Here is a 17,644-nt window from a genome sequence, read left to right on the forward strand (position 1 = left end):
CTCTGCTTCAGGGATGTCCTCATGCGGGTCCCTCTGCCTGAAACGCTCTCTTGAACATACTCCCACACCCTCACTCCAGTCTACCCTTCAGACCAGCTAAATCCAGTCCCAACTCTAGCTCTCAAGCTAAATATCAGTCCTTCTCAAGAGGGCTTCCCTGCCCCCTCAGGTTGAGTCCCCTTGAGCCAAACTCCCACATCACTCTCATCATTAACTGTCTAAAATCCAAATTCCCAAATACAATATAAATTCCATGGAGGTGGGACAAGGTCTCTCTGGTTCTCCAGGAACCCATGCATGTGGTCCAGGGCCTGGTTTATGAGATGAGGAAACATCCTGGTTTTTCAAGGACTGCCCTGGTTTGAACACTAAACATCCTGTATCCTGGAAAACCCATTCGTTCTGAATAAACGAGGATGGTGGGTCACCATAAATTATACACTCAAAGACTATCTATTGCATGACAAGCACATATTCCCCTCAAGAACGTTACAGGAAAGCTAGAATGAAAAAGGCACACACACACACACACACACAAACACAATTAGTAGAGGCCAACAACTAAATACAAAATCATTTAACAAGATTCTCTGCAACATGAATCACCAGACTGTTCTTCCAGAAAAGATTCAAGAAACAAAGTTAATTCCCTTTAGAAGGCAAGGTGGTGAGGACAGTCTTTTTGGAGACTAGTGCCCTTCCCTTCAATCTACAGTGTTGCTTAGTATTCCTCCAAATGATTTGAAATGTCATAAAGAAAAAAATGCTCAAAATAAATCTGGCTACTGGTAAATTCAATTTTAAATTTGTTATTAATACAAAGTTCCAATCATCTTTTTCCCTGAATGCTCCTTTATTTCAAATTTTTGTGGAGGATTTATAGGACTTTAGAAGTCAAATTGAATGGGTCGTAGGAATGTTGCTGAGTATCCCTGCTAATATTTCCTGGGATGTCTTCTAATACTACATACACACGCAAAACATTTCTGTATTTATATTATATATAAATTCTGACTTTTGAGTATTATGCAAGTAAATCTATATTTTCTACTATAATACACATTTGCAGTAATTTACATTTGTTTCATGTGTTCTTATTTGCATGTAACTGTACTTACTGAAATATTTACCACACAGAACCACCACAGCTTACCATCTTTCCATCCAACAAACATCAATAATTTTTCTCAAGATACCCTCACTCTCAGTGACACCATGTGGTGACAACCCGAGCACAGGAAAGCCCACTGGCAGGTCTTCGGCACAGCGGAGGCTGCCGGAACCTCTTGGTACCAAGTCCACAGGGTACGCACCTGGTCACACAGAAATCCATGGATCAACGAGGACGGGTGGACCCTGAGCCTGTTTTCACCTCAAACTTGAGCTCCACGGATGCTTTTTGTGTCTGAGGGGGGAAAATAAGGCGCATACAAGCTTTTGAGGCCTTTTATAGGGTGTTGGATGGAAAGGCCACCCCATTCACTTTTCTTTTTTTTGTGTTTACTGATTTAATTGTAAGTGTTGGCTGTGACTGGATTTTCCTGATTCCTATCCAGCCACCTGCTGCCCAAGATGGGAGAAAGCAGCTTCGTGCTGTGTGCACTTGAGTCGCTCAACTCACTTGGCTGGACAGAGACTTTTTGGTGACTCTGGACCCTTTAAACAAGCTTGTCATTTAGGGACTTTGTGACTCGCTGACCTGTCAACATTTTCCACACGTCATTCAGGGCTCGGGAGATTTTCAGGCCTGGAGCAGATTTCCCAACCTTGGCACAACTGACATTTGGGGCCGGATAATTCTCTGTCGGGCCGCCCTGGGCCCTGGAGGACAGTGAGCAGCATTCCTGCCTCCCCCTCTAAACGCCAGGAGCGCCCCCATTAGTAACAACCCAAACACCGCCTCCAAAAGCAGCTAAAGCCCCCTGGGGACAAAATCAAAAGGAGGACGGTGACGAGGAGTCTGAGGAGAGGATGGCGGCATCCGAAGCCAGGAGGAACAGCAGCCTCGGGGGCCCTGAGCAAACAGCCCAGGTGAAACGGGGGCTGTGTGGGGATGGAGGGACGCCGGGCCCTGACGGGGCTGCCCAAGGACCAGGCCCCTCCCTGGACCCCTACCCAGCCGGGACTGCCCGCCACTCACTGCGCCCCGCCCCTGAGGGCGAAAGTCCACGGGAATCCGGTTGGAGCCCACAAGACGGGACACACCGCGCAAACACGCCCCATCCATCCAAGGCCCCGCCAGCACTTCCGCTTCCTGTCTCGGGCGGGCATTCGAGGAGGACGAAAGTTTGGGGGCTGCAGTTGAGGCAGCGGGCTGGTCGGGCCTGGCACCCCGGCCTCGGGGGAGGTGTCTAGCTTCTAGAGTGAGTGTCAAGCTGGAAAGCGGGCTGGGTGAGCACCAGGGACAGGGACAAAATCTAGGGGCGTGGCTGTGTGCGGGAACCAGTTCTAACCGTGGGCTGTGGGCGGGGACAAGGGTGTGAGTGACACCAGGCCCAGGGGGCGGTTCTGTGGATGAAACAAGGGTATGGGAGGGGCAATGATCCAGGACCAGGCTGTGGGCGTGGGCCAGGCTGTGGGTGGAGCCAGGCCCGAAAGTTGTGGGCGGAGACCAGTTCCAGGGGCGGGAAGAGGCCGGGGTTGGGCTGGAATAAGTCAGGCAGACTTCACAGGGGGAGGAAATCAGCTCCACGTGCCGGGCTGGAGGCGGGGCTTTCCGTGGACACCTAGACTGCACAGGTAGCTGGATGTTGAACAGCTGTTCTTCAATCCTTTCTCCACGTTTATACAGCCTAATAGAATGATGTGCCTATATTTAGAATTCTAAATTTTTGTGCTTGTTTGTTGTTCTTAATTTCGTTTAAAAATTGGATCATATATTCACATTTCTCTACAACTTGCAGTCCCAAGCCAGTAGATAAGGATATAACGCTATTTTAATTTTAAAAATCTGGGAGGAGGGAGGCCAATACGTCGAAGATGCACGTATAGGAAAACTTCAAAGAGTGGTGCAAAGTCAGTAAAATATTCTCCCTCTACCACTGTCCCCCAGTCCTTTTTCACAGAGATAAACATCCTTTTCTCCTCTATCCTTCCAGACATACTGTGTATATGTGGGCCTGTATATATGTTCAAGACCAAGAGGGATGTCCCCAAGCAAAACCTGAAGCCCATGAATTGTCTCATGCATCAGAAGTTACTGAGAACAGATTTAAGTTTCTGGTGGAAGGAGATGAACCAGTGATGAATCCATAGGAAGACAACAAAGAAACAAGAGAATTTTACCATTTAAACGGTCAAAGGAAAAAGTGAGAAAGAAAATGTATTCATACAATCTGACGTAGCACATCTCTGGATAAGATTCATATGCTATAAAATGGTAAACACTTATGTCATAAAACAGTAGACATTGAATTTTGATTTATCCTAATTCATTAAATAGTTATATTGGGAAAGGGGAATTATGGTTTTTTTTTTTTTTTTTTTTTTTTGTGAGGAGATTAGCCCTGAGCTAACATCCGCCAATCCTCCTCTTTTTGCTGAGGAAGACGGCCCTGGGCTAACATCTGTGCCTATCTTCCTCCACTTTATATGGGACGCCGCCACAGCATGACTCACCAAGCAGCGCGTCTGTGCGCGCCCGGGATCCGAACCAGCGAACCCCGGGCCTCCGCAGCAGAGCGCGCGCACTTAACCGCTTGCGCCACCGGGCCGGCCCCGGAATTATGTTTTTAACATATGTAAGAACACTTCATGCTGGATTTTTCAGAGAAGGAAGAAACTATAAATACTCAAAAGCTGAAAAATGAAAAAGCTGTATGAGTAGCTAATTTAGAAATACAGATTTTCAACCAGAAAATTAAAGAAGTTGTTTTTGGAACCAGAGTCAAGAGCGGGGAAGGTAGCTTTTCGTTATAAGGCTTAAAGTATTATTTGAGAGATGTGCGTATAGACACACATACACACACACACACAGGAGCCTGAATTTGTATTCCATAGGGATCATCTAACTCTACAAAGTGTTTGTAAAAAGGATTCACTTTACAACAGTAGAACGTATTTTGAAAACTACAGACTTCAAGCATAAAAAAAGCTGTCGTCATCCCTGTGGAAAAATGAATAGGACATCACTTTCCCACCGACAGGGTGATAAGCATTTTACATACATTACTCTTGAGTATTTTCACAGCAACCCATAAGGAAGATGGTATTATCTATCTCCATTTTGCAGATGAGGAAATTGGTGACAGCATATTGCTAAAATTTTCATATAAGTTCTCAATAGATCTTGTTTTATGTTAAAATTGTCTACTGAATTTTCTTTTCATTAATAAAATGATATTTGCCATTATTACAAATAAGCAAAGGATGTGTAGAAACAATTTAGCAAAACGACAGTTTTCTTTTAATATAATTAAATATAGCAATCACTTTATTATTTTTCTGCTCTCTGCCTCACATCAAGGAAGATACTTCCTATCCTAAAGGCTTACTAGAAATCTCTACTAAAAATCAAGTATCAGGGAATACCCATATTACTAAAGTTCCTGAATACATGTGAAAAAGGCATTATACCAAATTTTTGTACAAAAATCTTAGATCATTCACGAACTGATAACAACACAAATCATGATTAGGCAAGGTGTTTCTGTAGAATGACAAATATTTAAACTTTAAACATTTGGAAAGGTAGTTCATTACAGTAACTAATGTGTATAAGAAGAATTTTTTCAAACTCACTAAGTGCCAGGAAATCGTTTGACAAAATGCACTGCAATATTATTCACAATAGCCAAGAAATGGAAACTACCTAATTGTGAATCCGTGGGTGAAAGGATGAAGAAAATCTGGGGTATCCATACAATGGAATATTATTCAGCCTTAAAAATGGAGGAAATTCTGTATTCAGAATTGCTTGACCAGATCATTTCAGTAGCCATGTGTTTTCTTGCTTAGTCCCCTCTGATCCATTCGCCAACCAGGAACCAGGGTGATCCTTTTACAGTGTAAGCACCATGACGTCTAATGTATCCCTAAAAGAGCTTTTGGAAGTAGACTGCCTGGGTACCAGCTGTGTGACCTTGGTCAATTATATAACCTCTAATATTCCTCATCCATACAATAGGGGTTAATAGTATTGTCTTCATAGCATCGTTGTGAGGATTAAATGAGGGAATACATGTCAGATGCTTAGAGTGCCTGGCACATGGTAAGGCAACATAAAAAATTTAGCTGTAATTATAACCAAATTAAATATTGTGATGGCCTATTAATTAAGTTGAACCATATGAAATTTCTAATATTCAACCATTTTGACCCATTTTATTGTTGAATAAATGATAAAACTCAGTCTAGGTAGGTTGCATAGAGTCAAAAAGGATTGTATAAATGAAAATATTATTAGAAAAAGTAAGCTGAAATAGATTGCTTTGCAATTTACAAAGCAGTTTCTCATACTTTGTTTCATTTAATCTCTATAGAATACTTTTCAGTGTATTATTAACACTGTCTCTGAAGGAGTAACTGACTTGCCCCAAATCACACCACATTAAATAACACAATTAGAGTGGAAAGATCATTTCGTGTATAAATCCTATATGATATTTTGTTTCACCTTCATAATATCATCCGTCCTCTCAAGAAAGTGATGAAATAATGTTGATTCATAGGAACTTAGTCTTAAAGAGACATACTCTCAGATGATAAACACTATGTCTTTGAAACAGGGGTGTTGCGAGAAGAAACTTGGGACCCATGCTTTCTGTATTTTCAAGTCCATGCTTAGAGTTCTGGGAAACAGTCAAAGAAGGGAAAGGGTGAAAAATAGTCCAGAATGAAAAAAGGTTGACGTATATGTAACTTTATTGATCACCTCAAGATTCTCTTTTTGTTTATGGTCTGAGTCACACTACTAGAATACAAATGCTCTTAAGGTAGATCACTGCTATCTTGAAGCAAGGGTAGGCACTGAGTAAATATTTATTAAATGAATGAAAGTGGCCTTGAATACACCTGCTCTTTACTCACCAGAGAACAGCCCCATACCAGGCAAATGGCATCACTAACAAAATTTTAAAAATCATATCCTTATTAGCTCGTAATCATGGATTCAAGGCTCCGATTTGTTTCCTACATGTAAGTCCAGAAGAATTCTGGTGTATTAAGGAATGTTTCCACAGCCTCACTGTAAAATAAAGCAAGAGTTTTTGGCCCATTGATTGCTGGTTCCAGCAGGGCCCATCTCTATACTTACCTCTAAACAATTAACTATAGATTTGTTATCCCAATGAACAGTGATTTGGTATGGAACCTGTTTTATCGGTGTCATGCAAAAGTAGACATTTGGTATGTCTTTAAGTCGTGATATGGATAATAATGTTGATGCAGAGAAAGACAACTAAAAATTCTCTCTGGTCTTTGTCAAGGGCATGTGGGTGAAGGGTATCTAGGAGTCACTGGATTTCAGAACTCAAAAAGACTCGTCCAACTCTTCATGTTACATGTGAAGAAAATGAGGTCAAAAGAAGTTGAGAGATTTGACCAAGACTAATTCTTGGGACTGGAGACAGATCCTCTGATTCTCAGCTGGCCTCATTGTAATAACATCTCCAGCTCCAAACAGCCAAGATAAGCAAGTCTGTTGATTTCCAGCTAGCAATGATTCTCCTTCACGTTTTCACTTTCTGTCTCTTCGAAGCCTGCTCTGCCCTGACAAGGAAATTATCTGATGTTTACACTACACTTAAGAAGAGGAAAATTCTCCTGGCAAACACTGGTATGATTCAGTGTGGCACTGGAGTGCACAGTCATGAAAAAAATGAGAATCAAAAGTATAAGAGGTAAATAATACTAGAGAAGAAGATAAAATCTATTACTTTAGTGGAACATAACTTAAAAGTTTAGAACTGATAAATAAGTGGAATAATGTGAAAGGAAGCTAGATTCCTATATGAAACATCAAAAATACTGTTACATGAGCAAGAATTCATTTAAACATGTAAATAATCATTCCATTCACAAGAGCAATGAATTCTTTAAGATAAGTAGTTAAAATAATTGGAACTGCACATTAGTTATATGAAGAAGATTATAAAGAGATACAAAGCATGTAAAAGCTCTGATTAAATGGAGAGATATGCTATACTGTGACTGAAAGTGTTTTAAAGATCTCAGTTTTTCCAAACATTATTCAGATTCCATATGCTTCAAATCAACTTTTAAAATGATGCTGTATTTGTTTTATAGACTAAATGATATCCATTTGTAAAATAAAACAGTGGACCATCAACTAACATTATTCACAAGTAAATCATTCCAAATGGATTATAGGGCTACAATTAAAAGTAAAAATCCCCCATGTATAACAGTGGTGGATGACAATATAGAAGAATATCCATAATCTTAAAATTAGTGAAGATATTCTTAATATATATGCTTAAAGATGTCTGGTTGAATAGAGGAAGGAGAAAAAGTAAAATGGAAGGTGATATGGTCTCTGATTTTCTTTCAGAGACTTAATCTAGAGAAGGATATTCCAGTCTACGACATTGGTTAAAGAAATAGAAATCTGTGATAATTACACAAATAATGAGAGGACATATATAAATGGTAGCATAAGGTATCAGTTAGCTTCTGCTGTATAAAAAACCATCTGAAAATTTGGTGTCTTCAAATAAGAATAGTTTATTTTTTCTCAAGATTCTGTGAGTTAACTGGGCAGTTATTTTTATCTTGACCAATTGGTGGCTTAGCTGAGATTGGATAGTCTAGTATGGCCTTACTCACATGTCTGATTGTTGACTTGAAGTCACTTGGAGTGATGGAGATGTGCAGTCTATCTAGACTCATTCACATATTGATGGCCTCAAGCTTCCCAAGGACAGCCAGAGAAGGACAAGTACCAACAATGAGCAAGTGTATTTCAAGCCTTTGCTCATGTCATTTGCTAATGTCCCATTGGCCAAAGCAAGTTACAAGGCCAAGTCTACCCAGAGTCAACGTGGGATGCTATGACCAAACAGATAGAGGGAGAGGACTAATGTGTGGCCATTTTCGCAATCTCTCACACATAATTTTAGAGGAGTATTAGTATGAATGTTTTTGTATTTGTTCATTTGAATGTCCGAGGAAGATTGTACAAAGCCAAAAGAAACGTAAAGCAAATAGTTAACTGGAGATGTAAGGTAAGTTTAGTTGATACTTAAAGTGGGTCTGGAAAAATGTGGTAGTTTTGTTGTCAAGTGTATGCGAGTTCTTGTGACCTATGAAAAAAATTTACATTTCGATTATTTTCTCCCTGAATGTGTTTTATTCCTTAACACTTTTGATGTGTTTCTCTCTGGCCTTAGGAAAATAACGTAGCACTTGGGAGCAAAGATGCAGCCTAATAGCCCCACACTTGAGGCCAAGATGGAGAAGACCACCACGGCCACCATGCCCTTGGCGTTGGTGCTGTGGTAGATGGGGAGGAAGGTGACCCAGACACTGCAGACCACCAGCATGCTGAACGTCATGAACTTGGCTTCATTAAAGGTGTCAGGCTGGTTCCAGGCCAGGAAAGCCACAGTGAAGCTGCCCAGGACCAAGAAGCCCAGGTGTCCCAGGACACAGTAGAAGGCAGTGACCGAGCCCTTGTTGCACACAATGAAGATGTGGCCGTGTTCAGAGTGTGCATCTGTGTCAATGAAGGGAGAAGAGGTTCCCAGCCAGATTCCACAGAGACTCAGCTGGATAAAGGAGCAGATGGGAATGATGAAGTTAGGTGCCCCTGACACCAACCACTGCCTCATCCTTCTCCCTGGTGCAGTGACCTTGAAGGCCACAACCACAATCATATTTTTGGCCAAGACACTGGAAACAGCCACAGTAAATACAACTCCAAATGTGATTTGTTGAAGAAGGCAGGTGGCTGGTTGGGACGACTAATGAAGAGTAAGGAGCATAGGAATCAGAGGGTGAGGGAGATGAGCAGGATGTAGCTGAGAGTCTGATCATTGGCCTTGACTATGGGAGTGTCTTGGTGCTTCACAAAGACCCCCAGGACCACAGCTGTGAGGACAGAGAAGCACAGAGCTGTGCAGGCCAGGGCCATCCCCAAGGGGTCCTCATAAGCCAGAAAGATCACAACATTTTGGAGGCAACGATCTTGCCCTCTTTTGGCCTACTGATGATCTGGACACTTCACACAATGATCCACGTCTGGGGAGAGATGCAAAGTGTCCTCAGCCCAGGTTCAGTCACTCTCTCTTATTTGCATGCCCACAAAGAAGGCATTGGGTAAGTTTAAAAACTGTCTTCCTTTGTTGCTCCATGCACCAAATAAGAGAATACTCTGCAGAGAACCATTCCCAGTTAATAGTGCCCATCTTCTTTATGGTAAAGTAAACAAAGCTATTATGCTTCTCAGTATTTTTCTTGCATAATCATGAAAGCACTTTTTTCTCAGCAGAAAACCAAAAGTGCTCCCTGTCTCTCTGAGCTATACCCCTGTAAGCTATGGCCTAGATTTACTCATTCAATGAGCAAGCAGTTATTGGAAAACCTCCATGAGGCAGATAATATGCTACGTTCTAGGGAAACAGAAATTACAAAGTCATAGACCTCACTCCTAGGGAGTTTCAAAATGAGACCCTTTCTACCATCTAAAATGATCTCCAGTACATTTCCTCTTGATTTCACTTCCACCACTTCTGTTAAGATTTTCGTCACTTCTCTCCTATGTTATCATAAGATCTTTTTTCTCTGGTTCCCTGCCCTTGTCCTGCATCACAAGTGATACTTCTACATGTAAGTGGGATCATGTTTAGCCTCCATTAAAAATCCGACAAACTCTTAGGAAGACCAAAAAAGACTGTCTAACCTTGGTCTTTCCTACTTCCACTACCTCTGCTCTGATTTTTAAGATTCCCAAATCTTCCTGTGGTTCTGAAAGTGTTCCGTGCCCACTCATCCCTGCAGGTATAAATACATGTTTTTACTTCTACAGGGGCATTGCTCCTTCCTCTTTAAGTCACCTTAAATTTTCTAACTTTTCATGTTTAGAACTACAATCTGCCTGATGATTTCTGTGGATGGTGTGAGTTCGGGTTGGCGAGTCATTGTCTTCTCCATGAAGACAGCCAATTTACCCAACATGCTTTATTGAAAAGTCTTTCATTTACCCACTCCTCCTCAGTGTTTCCTTGTAAATCAGACGTCTATACATGAGTCCCTATATGAGCAGCTTGTATCTGAACTTACCATTTCGTTCCGTTGATTTTCTTGTTTATCCTCTTGATGAACCTCCTCTATTGTGATGCTATAATACTTGATGTCAGGTAGAGTAAGTACTCCCACTCTATTCTTTTCTTCAAGATTTTCTTAGTTAAGTTTTTCCTTTATCATTTCCATAAGAATTGTGTCAATTGTAATTTCCACAGAACGGGTCAGCATTTTAGCTGCAATTTTGTGGAAGCTGTAGATTAATTTGGACAATTTTGGTAGTTGTTGACTTTTGAGTCTGTTCAGTCACGAACTTGGTTTATCCCTCCACTTCTTTCAGTCTTCCTCTATTTTTCTAAATGCTGTTCTACAAATTTTTGGACAGAAATCTTTTGAAAGTCTCATTAAAGTTATTTCTAGGTACTTCATACTTTAAGATGTTGTAAATGTCATTTTTTAAAATTTAAATTTTGGATGCGTTATGACGGGTAGATGGAAGCAAAATTTTCTATATTAACCTTGTATTCAGCCACCACTAAGCTCAATTAATACATTAATTTACATGGATTTTACATTTATACCATAATATCATCTGAAGATAACATCAATTTTACGTCTTCCTTTGAAGTAAATTATTCCTTTTATTTATTTTCCTGCCTATATTGTATCAGGCAGGACCTCCAGTGTAACGTCTAATAGAGGAAGTGATGTTGAACATTCTTCTCTTATCCTTCCTTTCAACACTGCACCTTAAATGTCCATTCTGTGACTACTGTGTATGGGAGTAAGAGAGTTTCCATCTGTTTCTGATTTTGTAAGGGTTGTTCTGTTGTTGTTGTTTGTTTTAACATATGAATAGGTGTTTAATTTTACTAGTTTTTCTTACAGTTATTGCGATTATTATTTGTCTTTTTTCAGAGATTAGTGTACTGAATTACATTGCATGAACCTAATTTGGTCATGATATGTCCTTCTTGTAGAATATAGCTAGATTTGGAACATTGATTTGATTTGATTTTTTTTTTAGGATAAATGAATTTAATCCAAGAAAGAGAGTGGCCTGTAATTTCCTTTCCTGCAATGAATTTGTTAGATTTTGGTACCAATGTTAAGCTAGTCTCTCATAGTGAGTCAAAATTTTCTGTTTTTCCTATTCTCTGGAAGAGTTTGAGTAGATGTATATTATTTTTTTCTTGAATATTTGGGCAGATTCATCAGGTTTGTATCAAATAAATAGCTTACAATAAAATTTTGTAGAAATGTTTTAAAGTATGGTCTCAATTTCTCTAATAGGTATGGCAATATTCAGATTTTTCATTTTTTCGTGAGACGGTTTGGTAACTTTTATTTGCCTGGAAATTTGTGAGTTTCCTCTAAATTTTCATTGTATCAACATTATGTTATTTATGTTTTCTTCATGTTAAAAATTTTCCATATTATCTGCACAGATTACTCCTTTTCAGCCTTGGTATGTTTTTGTTGCAAATTTTCACTTTTGTTGAACACTAGTACTAGGATTTTATTGAGTATATTTGTCATTTATTAGAATCTAATTTATTTTTATTTATCCTTTTGATGTTTGTCTTTTATTTTGTTAACACTTCCTCTAATATTTATCATTTTGTGTTTTCTATTTTCCTTACGTTTAATTTTCTGCTCTTTTTCTAGCTTGTCATGAATGCTTACAACTTAGAAATTCAACCTTTCTTTATTTAAATATACAAAATAATATATAAATATATATAATCTAGGATTATACATTTCTCTCTAAGGATAGTTTTAACTCCACCACATAAGATTTGATGAATGGTATTTTTAATTGGAAATACATTCTAATTTCCATGATAGTTTACTCATTAATCATCGGTTGTTTACAAGTGTATTTATTAATCTCCAAGCATGTAGGAATTGAAGTTAGTGGACGTAGTGTTCTTTAGATGTGTGTATGGAACATATACCAAAACTTACCACACGACAAATATGCACGTGGAAGCTTTATCCAAATTGACGATATGCCAGACTATATCATCAATCTCAGTACATTTCAAAAAAATTGAAATTATACAAAAGATGTTGTGAAATTAAGCTTCAAAATAAGATAATGCCACCATTGAGGGGATTCCAGCATTGCACCATTTAATATCATAAATCTGAGTAATTCCAAGATGTTAATTATGGTATGAAAAATCTTCAGTGTTGGTTTTCTGTCCCTCTTCTACTTTATGATCCAACTCCCAAACCCACATTTTCTGGGTTATAGTCATGTTGAAGCTTTTCTGAGCTCCCTAGAATATTAAATGCAGGGTTAATTTGCCAGTTTCTGCCATTTCTAAGAATTCCACCAAGAATTTAATCCACCTTCATTAGTCTGACATAATACTAATGCTACTGCCTCTATGAAGAAGTCCATGAGAGTTGCCTCCCCACAAATATATATACTATCACTTATTTCATCCCATGGGTCTCTGCGTACCTATATTGCAGCCCTATGTCACCACCTTGAATTCACTTCACTGCATGTTGTCTCCCCTACTCACATGCGAACTCTAGGACATCAGAGAAAAGATGTATGTACTCATTGAAGGAAGCTGGACGCTAAGCACGTTGCATACCATGTAAATACTTACCCCTTAAATCAAACACAAACTTTCTGAGCTCTAGCTCTGTGTCAAGAACAGCACCAGACTCTGGAAAAATAAGGATTTGTTCAATGTGATCTAAATGTAGATTTAAAGAAGATGAAAAGTAAGGACTTATGATACCATGTGTTAGATTCCATGAGAAAGATTTATGTTTGGTTTCTGTGGAGTGGTCAAAAAGGGTTTCCTTGAGATGATAATGCCTGCAATGATGCTAAAATGAGTCAAGCAAGCTAGTTCAATGTAGAGAGTGAGTGTATCTTTCTGGGTGGAAATGATAAAAAAGTTGGCTTTTTTGGCTATAAAAGTTAAATTACTAAATGGAGGAAGGAAACATTTGGACCCTGCAGTCCTCATCCAGAGCTTTTCCGTTTCTTTGGGAGAACGGTGCATACAAAAGAGCGGTGGAGAGCCAGCCCTGATAGCCTAGTGATGAAAGTTCAGTGCTCACCACTTTGGTGGCTCCGGTTGGTTTCCTGGTCATGGAATCACACCATCTTTCTGTGAATTGCCATGCTGTGGTGATGGCTCACATAGAAGAACTAGAATGATTTACAACTAGGATATACAACTATGTACTAGGGTTTTGGGGGCAATAATAAAAGAGGAAGATTGGCAACAGATGTTAGCTCAGGACAAATGTTTCCCTTCAAAAAAAAAATAAAATAGAAGTGGAGAAAGTCGCTGCAAGGCATATCCTCACCTATCTCATTGGAAATCTCATTCTCTGGGAAAGGAATGCAACCAAAACAACATGCAGACTTGCTCTCCTGAGGGGTCTTCCTGAATCCCGGGCTGCAACTCTCACTGTATACAGAGTGTGGAGTCTGGAGAAAATCAGATAACACTTGGTAACAGCTGTGACTTTTACCTAATTTTCAAGTAACTAGAGTGTTTTAGAGTATTGGGCCATAACAAACTGAAGCTTGAAATATCTAAATCCAATTCATTGGTTGGATGCCATGCTTATTGTATGATATAAAAGACTGATACACCTCAGACGTATTGTAGGTTTGTTTCCAGAGCACCGCAACGAATCAAATATTGCAATAAAGAGAGTCACACGAATTTTTTGATTTCCTAGTACATAAGGAAGCTATGTTTACACTATACTGTAGTGTACTAAGTGTGCAAAAACATTATCTCTAAAAAACATGTACATAACTTAATTTTTTTAATTATTCCTAAAAATTACTAACCACCTTCTGAACATTCAGCAACTTGCAGTCTTTTTGCCTGTGAAAGTCTTGCTTCGATCTTGGATTATTGGTAAAAGAAAAAATTACTTCAGTTGGAAGTGAATTGTTAAATTCCCATATGTGGCCTTTTATGAAGCTCTGAGGGGGTACAAAACCCCAACAAGATTTTGGTTATTCATGTGTGGTGTAAGTAATTGTGATTGGGATCAACCCCTCTCAGTAATTCCTTTGGCACACTCAATCACCTCCTCAGATAAAGACACTTCTTGACCACGTGGAGCATGTTGGGAATATTCTTCTACTTTCACCATAAGTCTAAGACCTTCTGAAAATTCCAAGAGTTGAGAATAGTGTACTCTTAATCTGATTTTCCTCCTTCAGCCAAATTCACTGTGTCACCAGCAGGATTGTTAAATTCTATGTTCCTCAGAAAGTGGTGCAGCTAGAAGTGACACATCATCCTGCGGTGAAGTAGGCCCAGGTGTTAAAGAGAAAAACCCTGAATTGAGGACAGTCTTTCATTGTCTGTAATCCTTGCTTCATAATGTAACTTTATTACAAGTATCCAATGAAGTAAAGCAAATGAAAGCATATGGAGAACTACAATAGCATAATGTTTCTAAAATATCAGGTGGTTTCAAGAGAAAATGCCTAAAGACAAGAATATCAAGATGACCAGTGGTGATAGGATTCAGACAAATCTCAAGTACAAAGTCCAATCTAGCCACGCTCATGCACTCTCTGAATTTTCCCAGACCATCAATCTGCAAAATCATGTTAGCAATACCTAAAGTGGTTGCAGAATTAAATGAGATCATTTATGTAAAGTATTTACCATCATGTTCAGCACCAGATAGGCACGGAAAGGACAAGTTCTCTTCTTCTTGTCATTGAGGAGCTGCATGGGAGAAGGCTGGATAATCCCTATTGAAACAGTAGGCAAGCAGGATGTTGGGATCCTTTGTAACACAAAACATTGATTTTGACTCATAGCTCACTTTCTCGTTGCCACTAGAACCTTCTTGTTGATGACTTACTACCCAGGAAGATTTACCTCCTAGAGAGTGAAACAAGTACAGAAACTCCTCTGCTTTTCATGGAGAAAGAATCCTAACTTCTTGGTTTGAACACCTATGGAAACCCATAAGAAAGTCACTTTTACAAGGGTACATGCTGTTAAGTGGAAGAGACTTTACTTGCCAGGGAGAAAACACCAGATCTTCCCCACTTCCCATTGGCTGAATTTCTGGACGTTGAAGAAGCATCTCATGAAGGCTCCAGGCCACAGCATACACAGCATTGTACACATTGTAACTCCATTCAGTCATGGTCGTGTCAAATATCTGCCAAGGCAGCCATCCCAAGGAGGCACTGGGTGAACAATTCTCCAGTGTTTTACATTCAGGCTCAGAAACGGTGCAAGGAATAAAGGGGTACCACAACATAGTGAGGTAAATGTCTTCTGGATATTTGGTAGGGTTAACTGTCTGGATAAAATTTTCAAAGCCAGAGACATCACTAGGGTGGTGTCAAAAAATGAGAGTCCCATGGAATGAGTCAAGGACGAAATCGCTCTCACTGTGGATAAAATCCCACTCTGATGCCGTGACCCAGACTTTCCATATCACTAAATACTCCCAAGTAGAAAAGCTCAAGCTTACGAGAGAGTCGGCATCACCTTAAATGATAACCACACTCCCTTCTGTTTCTTCTACTTGCAAATCATATGGCCAGGTCATTGAGGAATATGACCTTTCAGTGACAGGGATCATTTCCACAAAGGCTGCACAGATTCCATTCTTGTCCATCTCTCCTCTCAAGTCTGAGAGAAACTCAACATCTTTCTTGTCTTCTGAGATGACCAGCCCCACCCAGCTCCAACTGAAATGAAGCAGCAAAGAGACCATGCCAATGGCTAGAGATGTGTCCCTGGGGGCCATCTGATAGAGAGATGGAAGCTACTCTTCATCATTCAGGATAAGATCACAAAGACCATATGTAAGCTAAAAGGAAAAGACAATTGGAAGCAATATGAAGATGAGGATTGGCAAAAATCACACTCTCAGTCCTGAAGGCTGTTCAACAACACTTGGAGGTGGTAGAAGGGGACAATAGATCATTTCATTTTCTAATCATTTTCCACTCCCTGAAAGCTTTCTAGAAAATAAGATCAGTAGACTTCCAGGAAACTGCTTTATCTCCTTCCCCCTCAGCCTTCTCTCTACTCCAAAGAAAGGAAATGTCATACCCCACCAAGATCCTGTACACGTGCCCTTTGAGATCATATCCTTTGAGAGATGCACAAACCCAGTCTTCTCCTCTCCTCCTATTTAGGCACCTGAGAATGACACCAAAGGAGACATGGTTTCATCTCTCCCCATCCCACCCAGTCTTACCTGTGGAAATTTGTACAGATCCAGCAGTGTTCCAATCTGGGCAGAAATTGCCCATGTGGTTCCCGTAAGGACCGCTAGAGACTTGCTCTCTCTCCTGCAGTTGTAATTAGGGATGTCCTTGCCCAACCCCGAGAATCAAATCAGGGAACTCTCCACTGGCCTCCGTTCACTGGGCAGGGCATTATAGAGATCAAATCCCAGAGATATGTTGGGCAAAATATGAGGGTTCCCGTTGATTTCCTCAATGGCAAAAACCAAGGCCAGAACATACTGGTAGATCTTGTACTGAAACCTGCATGGAAGGATAGGGATCCTTAGGGAAAATACTCAAAATGATTTCCTTCAAATGCAATACAATAACTTCATTCAAATGAATTTGCTATTGACTCGAAGGTCTGTGGCAACAGGTGGCTCTCCTGAAGCCTTATAATTTATAACTAAAGAAAATAACATGACTCCAGCTGTGGAATGTTCTTAGTGAATTCCACACTCATGAAGGTAACTGGTTAAGTACACAAAAGAAAGTACAATGAATGGAAAAACAGATCACATTCAGATTAGATTTGTAAATGGCTCTTTGGTTCAGGAGGCAAAATGTTTGTTTATATGAGCACACCATTAATTCCTTCCTAGAAGAGCAACAATATTAGCATGAGATTGGGGATAGCCCTGGGGAGGAAGAATAATCGCAACTGACATGTGCGTGACAAGCATAGACGCATGACATGTGCAGGTTGAGAATGGTGCAACAGAAAGCTGTCAATCAAATTGCCTAAGCCTCTACCCCCTCAAACCTGTGCATCTGCCACCATCAAAAGCCAGGAAACTAAGGTGAACTTCAGAGATCCAATGAACGAGGAATCATCAACAGGCAGGAAAAATTGAAAGAATCAAGAAGAACTGAAAGGACTAGAAACACTTTGGAATCTAAGAGAGACAGCATTGTAAAGTTTAAAAAGCTTCTCATCCATTTCTTTTTTTTTTTATTGATGTTTTAATGGTTTCTAACATTGTGAAATTTTGGGTTGTACATTTTTGTTTGTCCATCACCATATATATGACTCCCTTCACCCCTTGTTCCGACCCCCCACCCCCCTCCCCACATCCCCTCTGCCCTGGTAACCACAGTCCAGTTTTCTCTGTCCATGTGTTGGTTTGTTTATATTCCACATATGAGTGAGATCATACAGTGTTTGTCTTTCTCTTTCTG

The sequence above is a fragment of the Diceros bicornis genome (assembly GCF_020826845.1).
Source record: "Diceros bicornis minor isolate mBicDic1 chromosome 13 unlocalized genomic scaffold, mDicBic1.mat.cur SUPER_13_unloc_1, whole genome shotgun sequence".
NCBI classification, from domain to species: Eukaryota; Metazoa; Chordata; class Mammalia; order Perissodactyla; family Rhinocerotidae; genus Diceros; species Diceros bicornis.